Raw genomic sequence first — 14523 nt, forward strand, 5'->3', positions numbered from 1 at the left:
GAGCACCAATACCCTGTCAGCCACACAGCTCAGAAGAAAAGGGAGAAAATAAGAAGGAAAGAGATAAAAAAATAAAATAAATTTATTTAAAAAAATTAAAAATAATTATTGAAATAAAAAAATTAAAAAGCAATAAAAAAAGAAAAAAGAAAGAAGAGAGCAACCGAACCAAAGAACAAATCCATCAATGATATTAAGCTCTGTTTCACCCCTAGGTTTTTCATGACATTTTTTTTTTTTTCTTAAATTCCATATATATGTGTTAGCATACGGTATTTGTCTCTCTCTTTCTGACTTACTTCACTCTGTATGACAGACTCTAGGTCTATCCACCTCATTACAAATAGCTCAATTTCGTCTCTTTTTATGGCTGAGTAATATTCCATTGTATATATGTGCCACATCTTCTTTATCCATTCATCCGATGATGGACACTTAGGTTGTTTCCATCTCTGGGCTATTGTAAATAGAGCTGCAATGAACATTTTGGTACATGACTCTTTTTGAATTATGGTTTTCTCAGGGTATATGCCCAGTAGTGGGATTGCTGGGTCATATGGTAGTTCTATTCGTAGCTTTTTAAGGAACCTCCATACTGTTCTCCACAGTGGCTGTATCAATTTACATTCCCACCAACAGTGTAAGAGGGTTCCCTTTTCTCCACACCCTCTCCAGCATTTATTGTTTCTAGATTTTTTGAGGAATAAAGACACAGACTTACTAGAGAATGGACTTGAGGCTATGGGGAGGGGGAAGGGTAAACGGTGACAAAGCGATAAAGAGGCATGGACATATATACACTACCAAACGTAAGGTAGATAGCTAGTGGGAAGCAGCCGCATAGCACAGGGAGATCAGCACGGTGCTTTGTGACCGCCTGGAGGGGTGGGATAGGGAGGGTGGGAGGGAGGGAGACGCAAGCGGGAAGAGATATGGGAACATATGTATATATATAACTGATTCATTTTGTTGTGAAGCTGAAACTAACATACCATTGTAAAGCAATTATACTCCAATAAAGATGTTCAAAAAAATGATATTAAGCTCTAAAAACTATACTAAAAAAAAAAAAATGCACCGACAGAACCCTAGGACAAGTGGTAAAAGCAAAGCTATACAGACAAAATCACACAAAGAAGCATACACATACAGGCTCAAAAAAAGAGACAAGGGAAAAAATATATATATATCATTGTTCCCAAAGGCCACTGCCTCAATTTGGGATGATTCGTTGTCTATTTAGGTATTCCACAGATGCAGGGTACATCAAGTTGATTGTGAAGATTTAATCTGCTGCTCCTGAGGCTGCAGGGAGAGATTTCCTTTTCTCTTCTTTGTTTGCACAGCTCCTGGGGTTCAGCTTTGGATTTGGCCCTGACTCTGCATGTAGGTCGCCAGAGGGCATGTTTTTCCCGCCCAGACAGGAAGGGGTTAAAGGAGCAGCTGATTCGGGGGCTCTGGGTCACTCAGGCCAGGGGGAAGGAGGGGTACAGATGTGGATGCGGGGCGAGCCTGTGGCAGCAGAGGCCAGAATGATGTTGCAACAGCCTGAGGCATGCTGTGTGTTTTCCCTGGAAGTTGTTCCTGGATCACGTGATCTTGGCAGTGGTGCACTGCACAGGCTCCCGGCAGGGCAGGTGTGGATAGTGACCTGTGCTTGCACACAGCCTTCTTGGTGGCGGCAGTCGCAGCTTTAGCATTTCATGTCCTTCTCTGGGGTCTGTGCTGATAGATGTAGCTCGCACCCATCTCTGGAGCTTGTTTAGGCGGTCCTCTGAATCCCCTCTTCTCGCGCACCCTGAAACAATGGTCTCTTGCTTCTTCGGCAGTTCCAGACTTTTTCCCAGACTCCCTCCCGGCTAGCTGTGGCTCACTAGCCCCCTTCAGGCTGTGTTCATGCAGCCAACCCCAGTCCTCTCTCTGGGGTCTGACCTCCGAAGCCCAAGCCTCAGCTCCCAGCCCCTCCCGCCCCGGTGGGTGAGCAGACAAGCCTCTCGGGCCGGTGAGTGCTGGTCAGCACCGATCCTCTGTGCAGGAAGCTCTCCGCTTTGCCCTCTGCACCCCTGTTGCTGTGCTCTCCTCCGCGGCTCTGAAGCTTCCCCTTTCCGTCACCTGCAGTCTCCGCCTGCGAAGGGGCTTCCTAGTGTGTGGCAACCTTTCCTCCTGCACAGCTCCCTCCCACTGGTGCAGCTCCCGTCCCTATTCTTTTGTCTCTGTTTTTTCTTTTTTCTTTTGCGCTACCCAGGTACGTGGGGAGTTTCTTGCCTTTGGGGAGGTCTGAGGTCTTCTGCCAGCGTTGAGTAGGTGTTCTGTAGGAGCTGTTCCACATGTAGATGTATTTCTGATGTATTTGTGGGGAGGAAGGTGATCTCCACGTCTTACTCCTCCGCCATCTCGAAGGTCTCCCCCCTTCCCAAATATTTTTAAACATTTTTTTGACCTGATACATGGATGGGCCAGGAGGTTTTTTTTAACAAAAAAGAAAGGCAAAGTTTCAGAGTAGGGAAGGAGTAAAACTAAAATATTTGAAAAACACAAATGAAATTATTGTGACTTTTCCCTGTAGTGACATATGCTATATCATTTTAGGATTATTATAACATGTGTTGGGGAAAAACAAATTGGAACAATTATGTTCAAATGGTTCCAGCGTCTGTTGGTTATTTCAGCCTTTACCTCTGAAAACTGTTAGCAGGAAAAATTGGTCTTGTGGTATAATTTACATGAAATAGTCCCTCACACACACCTGGGAATCACCACTTAGAACATAGACTAGATTATTTCCCTCAATATATGATGTATCTCTCTCATCATTGCCTCTAGGACCCTAATAGAGAGAAATCTAAATAGTATCAACATGGTAAAGGAAAACCTGTTAATAGGTAGATATAGTTCTGTTTAGTCATTAGATTTGAGTTCTTTGGAAGAGCCACAATATGTTGTGTTGTCAAAATTGTATTATAAGGCTGATCAACATCCATATGGAGTTTTGTGATTCTGTGATTATGTAAGTAATGCCGACTGCTCTTGAGTAGCATAAGTACACAAGAAGATTGAGGAAAAGATGATGGGAGAAGATGCATTGTTCAATTTATTTCTCAATTAAAGCTGACACTTTGGGTAGAGAAATCTGTAGCTCATTGGCTTTTTTTATGGTTCATTTTGCAGCTGTGTTTATTGTTTTAATAAGTAAATATATTATCTCATTAAGGCAGCATTTTCATAACTATAACAACACAAGTTTCTCATATCCACTCACAACACGTATGCCCCAAGTGGAACCCCAAGAAAAAGATTTATTAAATCCAATAGAGTTGAAAGATAGGCCTTGTGGGGTGGAGTCTGTAGGTGTCATTGAGGTCCCAGCAAAAGGCAAAGTGTCTTTTATGCAGGAGCTAAAATTGTTGCAAAGATTTTTTTGTTTTGTTTTGTTTTCCTGAGTCCTTTTAATAATAAAGCTACTTAGAAATGTGTGGTGGTTTCCCAGCAACAAGTGTGTATGACAAACTACCTTTCAGACTGTAGATGAATAATATGTTTATTACATCCCATTTGGACACTCGGTACAACTCATAGTGCCATAGCAGCTGAGGAGGAGAGATCTGAGCCAACCTCTTGTACTGTAATCAAAGTCTTAAAAGCTCCAGCCTCTGGATTAGAGAAACGTGGCCCTGATTCTCAAGCAAACAGCTGCCCTGGTTAAGTTCTAACAACAGCTCCATTAGTATGGGTGCTGGTGGACACAGATTGAGTCAGTCAATCAATTAGCATGTATTTATTGAACACCTACTATTTCCCCTAGCTTGTTAGCTGTATGACGTTGGTGAAGAGTCCAAAATGAAGAGGATATTGATTCTAAGCAAAATAGGAAGGAAAGAAGTGTCACTGTCCACATATAACAGGCTGCCAATAGAAAACTGGAATCTGTTCTGTTTAAAAGTATTTCAAAGAGAGCAAGAAAGACTTAGTTTAGTTAAATGGTAGGATTTTGGGTGCTAGATTTTAAAGCTGCTTTGCTTGCACGTGAGGAACTGTGTGTGAGGTAAGAATGCACAAAAGGTTTCAGTGTACGTACTGGCTCATTTTCCATGTGACTTCTCTTTGTGACAACTGCCATTTATTGAACACTTACTAAATTCATTGTCTTACTTTGAACCTGTGTGATGAGACACGTTAGCCTCATTGTTTAAAGAAGGAGGAAGAATTAAGCCATTTACTTGAGGATACTTAGCAAGTAAACGAATAATTGGAAATTGCACCCAGATCTGACTCCAAAACTTATGTCAGATTTAGATATTTGGATAATCTAATTGCTGGATTTCAATGGTTTGAACACGGCTTTCCGCTCATTTGCGTCTGTTCCAGGAACGCCTGTTCTGCTCCATCTGTGCACGGCCTGTTTTCACGCATCCCTATTGTCTCTCCGTGTGTGAAGAAGAGCAGCCAGTTACTGCAGTGTGTGGCCATTTACCGCTAATGATGCCAGTGGCTCTTTGAATGGAAGGTAGGCGCTGCCATTGATTCATGAGACTCTAAAGTTGCGGTTCCTCGTGGATCAGGTCCCGGCTGCCGTGTGACGAGGCAATAGCACAACTCGGGACTTGCTTGCCTCTGCTGCGGCAAGTCCTTCCTTCAGTCAGGGGTGAGGCAAGGTGGCAAATCCAGTTTGGAATCATCACAGGGGCTGTGAGGTGGCTCCTCACCCCCTCTCTGCAGCAATGCTGGAGTAAAACATGGGGGAGCATGTTTTATTCTACCAGGAACCAGGATTCCATTTAGGGAGGGAAAGACATACATGGAAAATCCAGTGTTTGGTGCCAAGTGTGGGACCCAGGGTCTTCAGAAATAAGGTCCAAGTGCCTCTGCTTTGACATAGAGAGGACTTGGAGGCTCTAGGCAGGAACAAAAGAAGAAATAGGACAGATTAGAGGGGAGAATGGATTTTGGATAGGGTCCTGAGTGATGAGATTGCCAAAAAGTTCTTTTTTTTTTTTTAATCCAAGAATGGGTGAAGCTAGAAAAGAAGAAAGATTGAAAAATGGAAAGTGCATTCAAATTAGAGATGGAAGGCCCATATTTACAAAGCAACCGTTCTTTCCCACCTCCCCAACCTCAAGCTTTCTTATTGGTAGAAGCCAAGTTTTGTTTGGGTGTTTACCATCTCTTGGACTCTAGTGACATGAACTCCAAAAAGTTCTTTAGAGAGGAAAAATAGACCATTTTGTTCACTCTGTGATGTGGGATGTGATATTCACTCTTATGAAGTCATGCATATTTCATGAGAGTTGGGAATATGGGTGGAAGGTGGATGAGAAATCAAGGAAGGGACTGAATTTTAACTCTGGGTCAGTGTGATGAGCAACACGAACCCTGAATGAGGAATCTGAAGCCCAAGAGGCAGAGGAGGCCACAGGAGCAGCAGTACCTAAGGTATTCTCAGACATATCAAGGAGGGCTTTAGACTTCTGAAAGTCTCAATTTTTGGACTCCTGCAAGTGCCAGTTGATGTGCAGAGAGAATATGCAGAGAGAATATCCTCTTACTCCGAGATCCTCAGAAGTACAGCCTGTATAAACCCTGGGCTCAGAGCTCAACTTGTTGGTGAGTTTGCCTAGTCCATCACTGCCTGGATCTCTGCTCAGTGAGCGATTGGGTGAGTGATAGTGGCGGAAGGCAGGACTGGTTGGAGGACAGTGAAGGGCTGCATAGGTTCCTTTGAAGATGCCCTGGTGGTATGGGTAGGGCAATACCACCCTTTGTAGGCAGTGTCTTGGTCGATTCAGGCTGCTCTGACAAAGTATCACTGACTGGGGTGGCTTATAAATAGCAGGATTTTATTTCTCACAGTCTTGGAGGCTGAAAGTCCCAGATCAGAGTGCCAGCATTGTCGAGCTCTGGTGAGAGCCCTTTTCCACGTGGCAGACTGCCGATGTCTCGTTCTATCCTCACATATCAGAGATCAGAGGAAGCAAGCTATCTTGTGACTATTATAAGGGCACTAATTCCATTCATGAGGGCTGTACCCTCATGACTTAATCTAATCCTAATTACCTCCCCAAGACCCGAGCTCCTAATACCATCACACTGGGGAGTAGGGTTTCAATACATGAATTTTGGGGGACACAAATATTCAGTCCATAACACGCACTAATTGGCAAGATAAATGGGGAAACAGTCTCAGGAATTTGCTTTCCTAGCTTAGGTCACAGGCTTAAGTCACACAGATTGCAACAGAGAATGGATTTCACGCTGTTGTTATTTCCCTGCAATGGTTGCATTTCTTAAAAATGTTTGTGTCTGAGACATCTGCTGGCATAAAACGACCCACCTCAACTAAGAAGAGGAGGTCCAGACCCAGTTTCCCTGCTATATCCCACTTCTACTTATCCATCATAGCACTTGTCAGAATCTAGAAAGCTGTGGTGTTTCTATAGTTATTTGGTAATGTCTATTTTTCCTGTTAGATTTCCATGTTCCATAAAGGCAACGCTGGGTCTGCATTTATCTCTATTATATTCCAAATGCTGTTCTTGTCACTTAATGACTATGTGCTGGATGACTGAAATGAAGGGAACCCCATAATATGAATGAGCGGCTGATGGAAATGACATGAATTATTTCTAAGGGTAGCAGGGTCATGCTTTACAGTTTACAGTGTGCTTGACTACACTTGATCATCTCATGCTCCCTCTTGACTTTGGCAGGAAAGATTGGAATGATGACATGTTGGTTCAGAAAGGGAATATCATTACAGGTTTAACCTGCAAATCAAATGATATGTAAACCTGCCTGAACTAATTAATTGAGATGTGAGGAGTGTCGTTAGTTAAGGAGTGGGATTAAGATCTGAGGGCTGGAGATAATGAAGAAACAGTGTTTTACTAAGCGTAAGGTACAATGCCAAGACCCACAAACATGAAGATTTGCAAGAATAATAAAATCAGCTAATTTTGGACATCTGTCCACTTGAATCAGGTAACAGCCAGTCTACTGAGCCCTAGACCTGTGAATCAGTGAACCAGTGCCAGTGAAGAGACCAAAACAAAAGGAACTTAAAAACTACATACAGGGCCATAAGCTGCAGTAGTCCCACCCTCCTTTTTTACTGTGCAAAGGACTGTCGGCACCTCCCACAAATTTTCCCACTTATTGTCTTAGATCAGTGAAACGGACATACTATCTGCTTCCTGTGGTTGCTGGGAGAATCTCTTCTCATTTAATCAATTCTCTCTGCATAATTGTATCAATACCCATTGTGTCTTCTACCATCGCTATGCAGATACTCCAAGATACCAGTATCTTTCTGGAAAGTACAATGAGATCATTATGTTGCACATTTTCACTTACTCTGAAGTTTTGTGACCAGCAGGTATGAGTATTAAAAACAAAGAAATAAGGTGGCCTCCAGGCATGCTGCAATACTTCTCACTTTTCCCAAGCCTTGGGTTGTCAAGTGCTGGGAGTCTGTGAATTCAACCTAGTTTTTATTTCTGCAAGTCACACAATTGAATTTTGAGTGTGATTTTTAGTGAAATAGGATTCTTTAAGGGATGTATAGAGATTAAAGATCTTTTCTTTCTCCATCAATTGAGCTAAGGGTTTAAAGCCTTGAGCTGGTCACTTGTTTCTACATGCTCTCCAGCACAGAAGATATCCTATCCCATATGCATCAAGAGCAGACACTTGGTTCCAAAAGTGTGTTTAGATACTTTATCACAATAAACCACAGATGACAATTTAATTAATCATGATGCACAGCATGCCAAGAAGTACTGCATTCTCTTTTCCCGTTGACAAGGAGCTCAGCATATTTTTCAAGGCCAAGGATACAATGAAACCAACCCATGAATCTCATTTTAGTGGTTTTATAGCCTGGGACTGTTTGGTACCAATATAGTATCAGACTCAGGGTCCAGTTAGGAACACAGAAATCATATTAAATATGGCAACAGAAAGAATTTACTATATTGAACTGGATAAAGAGGTGTTAGAGCATGGAAAGATTAAAATAGAACACTAAGGTACAACAGAGTTATACATCTAAGGCTTGAAGCATGAAGAAAAGGGGTTGGAATTTCCAGAATCTGGAAACTTAGAGAAGATGCCCTGGAGAAATGAGACTCAAAGCTCTGAAAAGGGGGTACCATGCAGCTGCAGCTAATAGCACAGGAGCTTAGAGAAGGGGTATTGGAGAGCTAGACTCCAAACTCTGAAGAGGAGGCGATGCTTGGCTACTCTTGGTACCTCAGGAGATCAGAGGTTGAACACCACAGAGTTTGGGTCCAGATACCTGGGTATGGCCAACTCCCAGTAAGTGTTAGTCCCTATGAAGGAACACAGTGATGCTGGTTCCTAGAGGATCAAAATTATTGGAGACTGGGGCTAACTGCGACCCATTGCTGGAGTGAAATTGGAGTGATGGTGGCAGGAAGAGCAGGAAAACAGGAAGGGACCAGCCTTTTCCTTTTCTTCCTGCCTTCCAGTTTCAATCTAGCACCCCATATTGGTGGGACTTAACAGGAAGCCATCTGAAAAGGTGAGAAATAGAGTTTTCAGGATTCCAACCACATCATTGCAAAGAAGAGTGTAGATGGGTTGATTTAGATATGAGTGATATAGCTTAAAATAAACTTAATGTAGCTGTTAAGTAATATTTGCATATAAAATTAAAAAAGTATTCAGTTCAAGCTCAGGAAAAGGCATAAAGAATGAGTAAGGTTGGGGTGTAGGAAAGAGAAAGAATGACCATAAAATATTAATATACTATATTTATCTGTAAGATACAGGCAAATGTTATATGTCAGAAAATGGTTAATACTCTATGAGTCTAATTAAGGGAAATCTGTGTGTGTGTATGTCTGTGTGTCTAGGCTTTTACCTCTTTCAATAATTAGGACTTGAGTTTAAATAGAGAATTCATACTGTGGTTACCTTAAATGACTTATATCCCTGATTTTTTGAAAAAATCACTTTTATTGAGTTAAGTGCACTCTACTGTAATACAGCAAATCATCATAAAAAGAAGATATCAAATCCAACAGACATAAAGCATAAAATATAAACTATGAGTTAATGAGAGCTTATTGAGAAATCCTTGACAGCTTTTCCTTTTTTAGAAGGATTCATTATTTATAATAAAATGGTGTATTAGAACCCAAATGTAATAAGCCTTTCAATTTGTCTTTGCAAGAATAAGAAAGGAGAGGTATTTGAAATTTCTAACATGAAGTGTTTTTCCGTTTAGAGTGTAGGAGCATCAAAAAAATCCGGATAAAGGTAAAAGTTTGCATAGTCAGTGGTTCCATTCTCTCTGTACAGAAAATGGAAGGAAACAGAGAAGTCTTGCTTGAGTTAAGTGTTGTATACCATCAATGTCTCTGAAATCAAGTGAAAGGTGGTAGAGGGTCATTTTGGACATGATTTAAGGAAGATTCATGGAAGCAAGGAATGAGGAAAGCTAGGCTTGAGATTTAACTGAAAACTGACAGAACCAATTCTGAGTATTGCTCAGGTTGTGGAGTCTGGTGATAATAGTTGCTCCTGTTATTGCCAAGTAATCCTGAGTAGTCAGGAGAAAGGGCCATTGAAGTTGGATGTAAAAGCGAAGCATTTTGCAAATGATCTTTTGTAGACTGAAAGTTTTCTGCTAGAACATTTGGAGGCTATGCATATCTTTTAAAATTTAGCCCTTCAAGAGAATTCTCTGAATGATGATAAAGGTCAGGGCATCCTGACAAGACATAACAGAGAAAGCAAAACAGCCTTCTCTTTAAGAGAACTGAACTTTAAAACTGCAGTAGTTTTTTGAGGTTAAATAGCATATTCTTCATCCTGGAGATAGTGATCTTTCTAGAAAGAGCAAAGTGGCCAAAATAGTGAGAATCTCTTCTGAAATTCTAGATGGAAAGACGGGAAATGAGCCCCACTTTGTGTTTGTCATTCTTGGAAATTTGGAAAAATTGGCAGATTCAAAAACAAACAAGCAAGGAGTCCTTCATATTTTTATCTTGACTTTAGTGTAAGTACTTCTCAGATTGGCCCTAAATGCCAGTTTCTTGGTGGCAAGATTTTTTAAAAATTAATTTAATTGGACTATAGTTGATTTACAATGTTGTGTTAGTTTCTGCTGTACAGCAAAGTAAAATCAGTTACATATACATCTGTCCACTCTTTTTAAAATCCTATTCCCATATAGGTCATTACAGAGTATTGAGTAGAGTTCCCTGTGCTATACAGTAGGTTCTTATTAGTTATCTATTTTATTATAGTAGTGTGTATATGTCATACACACTACTATATATAAGATTTTCTTTAAACAAACAAATCAGCAGTTGGCACTTTTCTGCCCACTTACGATTCATTGAGAAAGAATGGATGTGAAACCACACAAAGGAGCTAAAATCAAGGTCACCTGCTGATGGTATGATTTGGGGCTTGGATGCATCCCACACATCACACTTATTTGGTTCCAGAGTCCTCAGTGGGCACCTGGTTTATGAGCTGTCATGTTGATCAGAGCTCAGCTGCCAAAATATAACTTCCAACTACCGATCTGGAAGTCAGTTGAGTGAGTAACCTCCATCAAGCCAAAAAACACCAATGCCCCGGCAACCTCCCCGTCTGTGAATGCACATCTTCTGGGTGCTGACATTCTGCAGCCTCCCATGAGCAGCTCACAGGCACTGAAAGCCGGCAGTGGACAGGACTCTGGCCCTGTGGGTTCTGAACCAGTGAGGCACAACCCCTGCCCTCAAGATGTTCATGGTCTTCTGAGAGGAGGCAGAAGACTGTATAATGAAGGAAGAGCTAATATGAAGGTGTCCTCAGGTGATGGGGGAGCACAGTGGAAGACTGAGGAAGGGGTGGGATGGCGGAAGGCAAGTCAGAGAGTATTCCTGAAGAGGTGTGGTCTGAGTCTTGAAATATGAATAGGGGCTTATGAGGCAGACAAATGGGGAAGGAATAAGATTAATATGAAGAGCCGTCACGTGTGAGTGCTTATTATATTCCAGGCACCTGCAAAGTGATTTGAGAACAGTACCGTATTTAAAATCTTAACTTCATTATGAGATAGACCGTATTATCCCCATTTTATGGATAAAAAAATGGAAATTCAGGGTGTAAATGACAAGCAGATCATTTAAACTTTTTCTGTGAAAAGCCAGGTGATAAATATTTTTAGCTTTGGGGGTCATATGGCCTCTGACAATTACTTAGTTCTGCTGTTGTGGCATGAAAGCAGTCCTGGAACAATATGTAAATGAGTGAATGGGGTTGTGCTCAAATAAAACTTTATTTACAAAAACAGGCAGGAGACCAGATTTGGCAGGGCTACAAGTAGAAGTGCCCAACAGAATATGTGGGTCTGGGATTCCGATGAGAGATAAAATGGAGTTTGCTAGAGATAGTGCCGTCTTTGACTTTAGCCATGTTTCTTTATTGGAGATATTGGGGAGGGGATCTAATCACTAGCTGGATTTCCAGCTTAGATACCATAAATATTTCCTGTGTGTTTTCTAAAGGCTCAGTAGTGCGTTAGGATAATAGAGCTTATTATTATTTTATATTATGATAGTGATGATACATGAGAAAGTGAATAATGGATACTTCTTCAGTATTCAAGCTGTGTTGAGACTGCCACAAGAATTCAGAGAAAAAAATTACAAGAAAATAAGATGTGACATATTTTTAGGATTTTAAATTATATATGAATTTATAAGCCCATGAAGTTTTATGTATTATTATGCATATAAATATTTTTGAAGTACATATGCATTATTCTGGGTTTGAGTTAGTCTGTGAAGAGAAAGAATGGCATTTGTAGTTTGTCTAATTAGGGGTAATTAGGAAGCTGTTTGCTGGAATTTAAAACTATTGTCACTTAGCAAGAGCAATAATAACCATTCAGAGTCCTGTTGGCACCGCTTGTTTCCAGAATTTGCTTTCACACCTCTGGGCCTGGTTGATGAGAGTCATAAAGGTAAATGAAACGTACATAGTCCCTGTAGTCCTGGGGCTTATAGACTAGTGATGGAGGTAGAATTAGCAAATTACCATGGCATTAAATGTACACTCATAAATTGTTATTTATATTACAAAGGGAAATGGTTTTATGAGAGCTTGTAAAGTGGGGATTTCACCCAGTGAAAGGTTAGGGAGTCAGGAAGGCTCACATCAATGGGAGAAGCAGGGACATTCAATGGAGCCAGCTCAGTAATCACCTGTGCCTCAAAGAAGGACTCTTCAAGGTGTCATCCTTCCCTTGCAGCTGATGATGCAAACCATGAATGGGGGAGAGGAAGGTACTTTACCAGGGGTTCATCTGCAACCAACTCCAATGCCAACTGCCTGATCTTCTCTTCTTGTGTTAGCATTGGTAGGAATTTATTGTATCTTTGGGATACAATGATAATATATCAGACCATGTAATATAATCAGACCATATAATATAATCAGATAATATATCAGACCATATATTAGTTTTTAGAAATAGGCAGTATTTTCCGCTTTGCTCAGCCTACACTGACTAACAGAAACCTTAATAGCTTCAGAACGTTTCCTCAAAGTGAAAACCCAGGAAAATTCATATTACATGAGTTGACTATGAGAACTCTCCTCCTATTAAAGTTACTAGACATTTTTCATAATGGGCCCTTCATTTCGCTCAGTGTGAGCTGCAGAAATCAGGCCCATTTTAGCATAAATCCTATCAGTATGGCAACAATGTTGTAAAACAAAAGTTATAGAAAGAAAAAAAAATTTTCTTTGTTTTGAAATTTGCTCTATAAGTATGTTTGAGTTTTAGACATGTGCAATAAATCGGAAGAGACAGTTTTTCTAAATGTACTTTTCTTTTCTTATGTTTACTATTCTTTCATGTTATGGGTTGAGTTACATCCCCCCCAAATTAACATGTTGAAATCCTAACCCCTAGTACCTCAGATTTGGAGACAGGATCTTTAATGAGGTAATTAATTTAAAATGAGGTCATATGGGTGGGTCCTAATCCAGTATGACTGGTGCCCTTATAAGAAGAGGAAATCTGGACACGGAGAGTTACAGAGAGAAGACCACGTGAAGACGTAGGGAGAGACAGCCATCTACAAGCTAAGAGAGAGATGCCTCAGAAGAAACCAACCCTGCCGACGCCTTGATCTCAGACTTCTAGCCTCCAGAACTGTGAGAAAAGTAATTTCTGTTGTCACCCAGACTGTGGTACTTTGCTACGACATCTCTAGCAAGCTAATGCATTCCATAAGAAACAAACAGTTTAAGACTAACCCCAAATTAGAAGGAAAATGAATTTCGAAGCTCACTTTGCAGTTTTGCACTAGTGTCTTTCCTGGGTGCAAACCCTTTCTTCTGCATATAGTGAACAGAAACATTTCTCATAAAATGATTGTTTTTGCTTTGCTCTCAGTATGTAACACTTTGTAACTGGATTTATTTATCCCTCCATTTACTCTGGACATAATCTAGAATATTACATTTATCACATCCTATATTTATAATATTGGAGAAGTCAACCTAAAGGGCTGCATTTCAGGAAAGAAACATGGTGACCACAAAACAAACTAATACTTTCCATGTAAAATAAAGAATCACATGTGTAAGAATGAGCAGAACTGCTCTGAGGAGAAACCATAGGCATCTCCAATTCAGTATGCAAATCTAGACTTACGCTGGTTATTCAACACCTTTCTGAAAGCTGAGGCTATTTCAGAATAGGGGAGTCTGGATTCCCAGAGGATTACCTCAGGCATCCCTCAAATACTGAATTGCCCCATGTTAAAAGTAGAATTCAGGGCTTCCCTGGTGGCGCAGTGGTTGAGAGTCCGCCTGCTGATGCAGGGGACATGGGTTCGTGCCCCGGTCTGGGAGAAAGGATCCCACATGCCACGGAGCGGCTGGGCCCGTGAGCCATGGCCGCTGGGCCTGCGCGTCCGGAGCCTGTGCTCCACGGCGGGAGAGGCCACAGCAGGGAGAGGCCCGTGTACAGCAAAAAAAAAAAAAAAAAAGTAGAATTCAGTTTATGAACACCAAACGGTCCCTGACTTTGCAGGAATGTGATTGATAACTCTTGTGTAAAGTGAAGCCCCACACTGTGAGGATTGGGTGGTTGTAGTGGCCAAATAGGGTCTCATCTCCAAGAAAATTCCCATAAATTTGTAAGCACAATTTTACCTGCAGCCCTTTCTGGTGTGAGGATGCTAAGACGTAGCCTGGGAGGGTTTCTTCCAATCACCCCCCTGGGGTCATCCTTTTAAAGCTGCTGCACCTGTAATGGCTCTGGACAGCAGTAGAGTCAGTGCGCCTGGCCAATACAATCAAAGGTAGCCCTGGGGTCCAGAAAGACCCTGACACCAACAAGAATGTGTTTGAGACTTTTAGTGCTTAAATTTTCCTTGTCCGTCATTCCCTGAAAATGATGAAGGAAGCTGCTCATCAAACGTTGGGCCATCTTCAGATGGGGTCATTGTCCCTCTGCAGAGGTCAGGGGTGAGGGAGGTACCCTCACAGTCT

This window comes from Pseudorca crassidens, chromosome 16 (genome assembly GCF_039906515.1).
Source record: "Pseudorca crassidens isolate mPseCra1 chromosome 16, mPseCra1.hap1, whole genome shotgun sequence".
Taxonomy (NCBI): Eukaryota; Metazoa; Chordata; class Mammalia; order Artiodactyla; family Delphinidae; genus Pseudorca; species Pseudorca crassidens.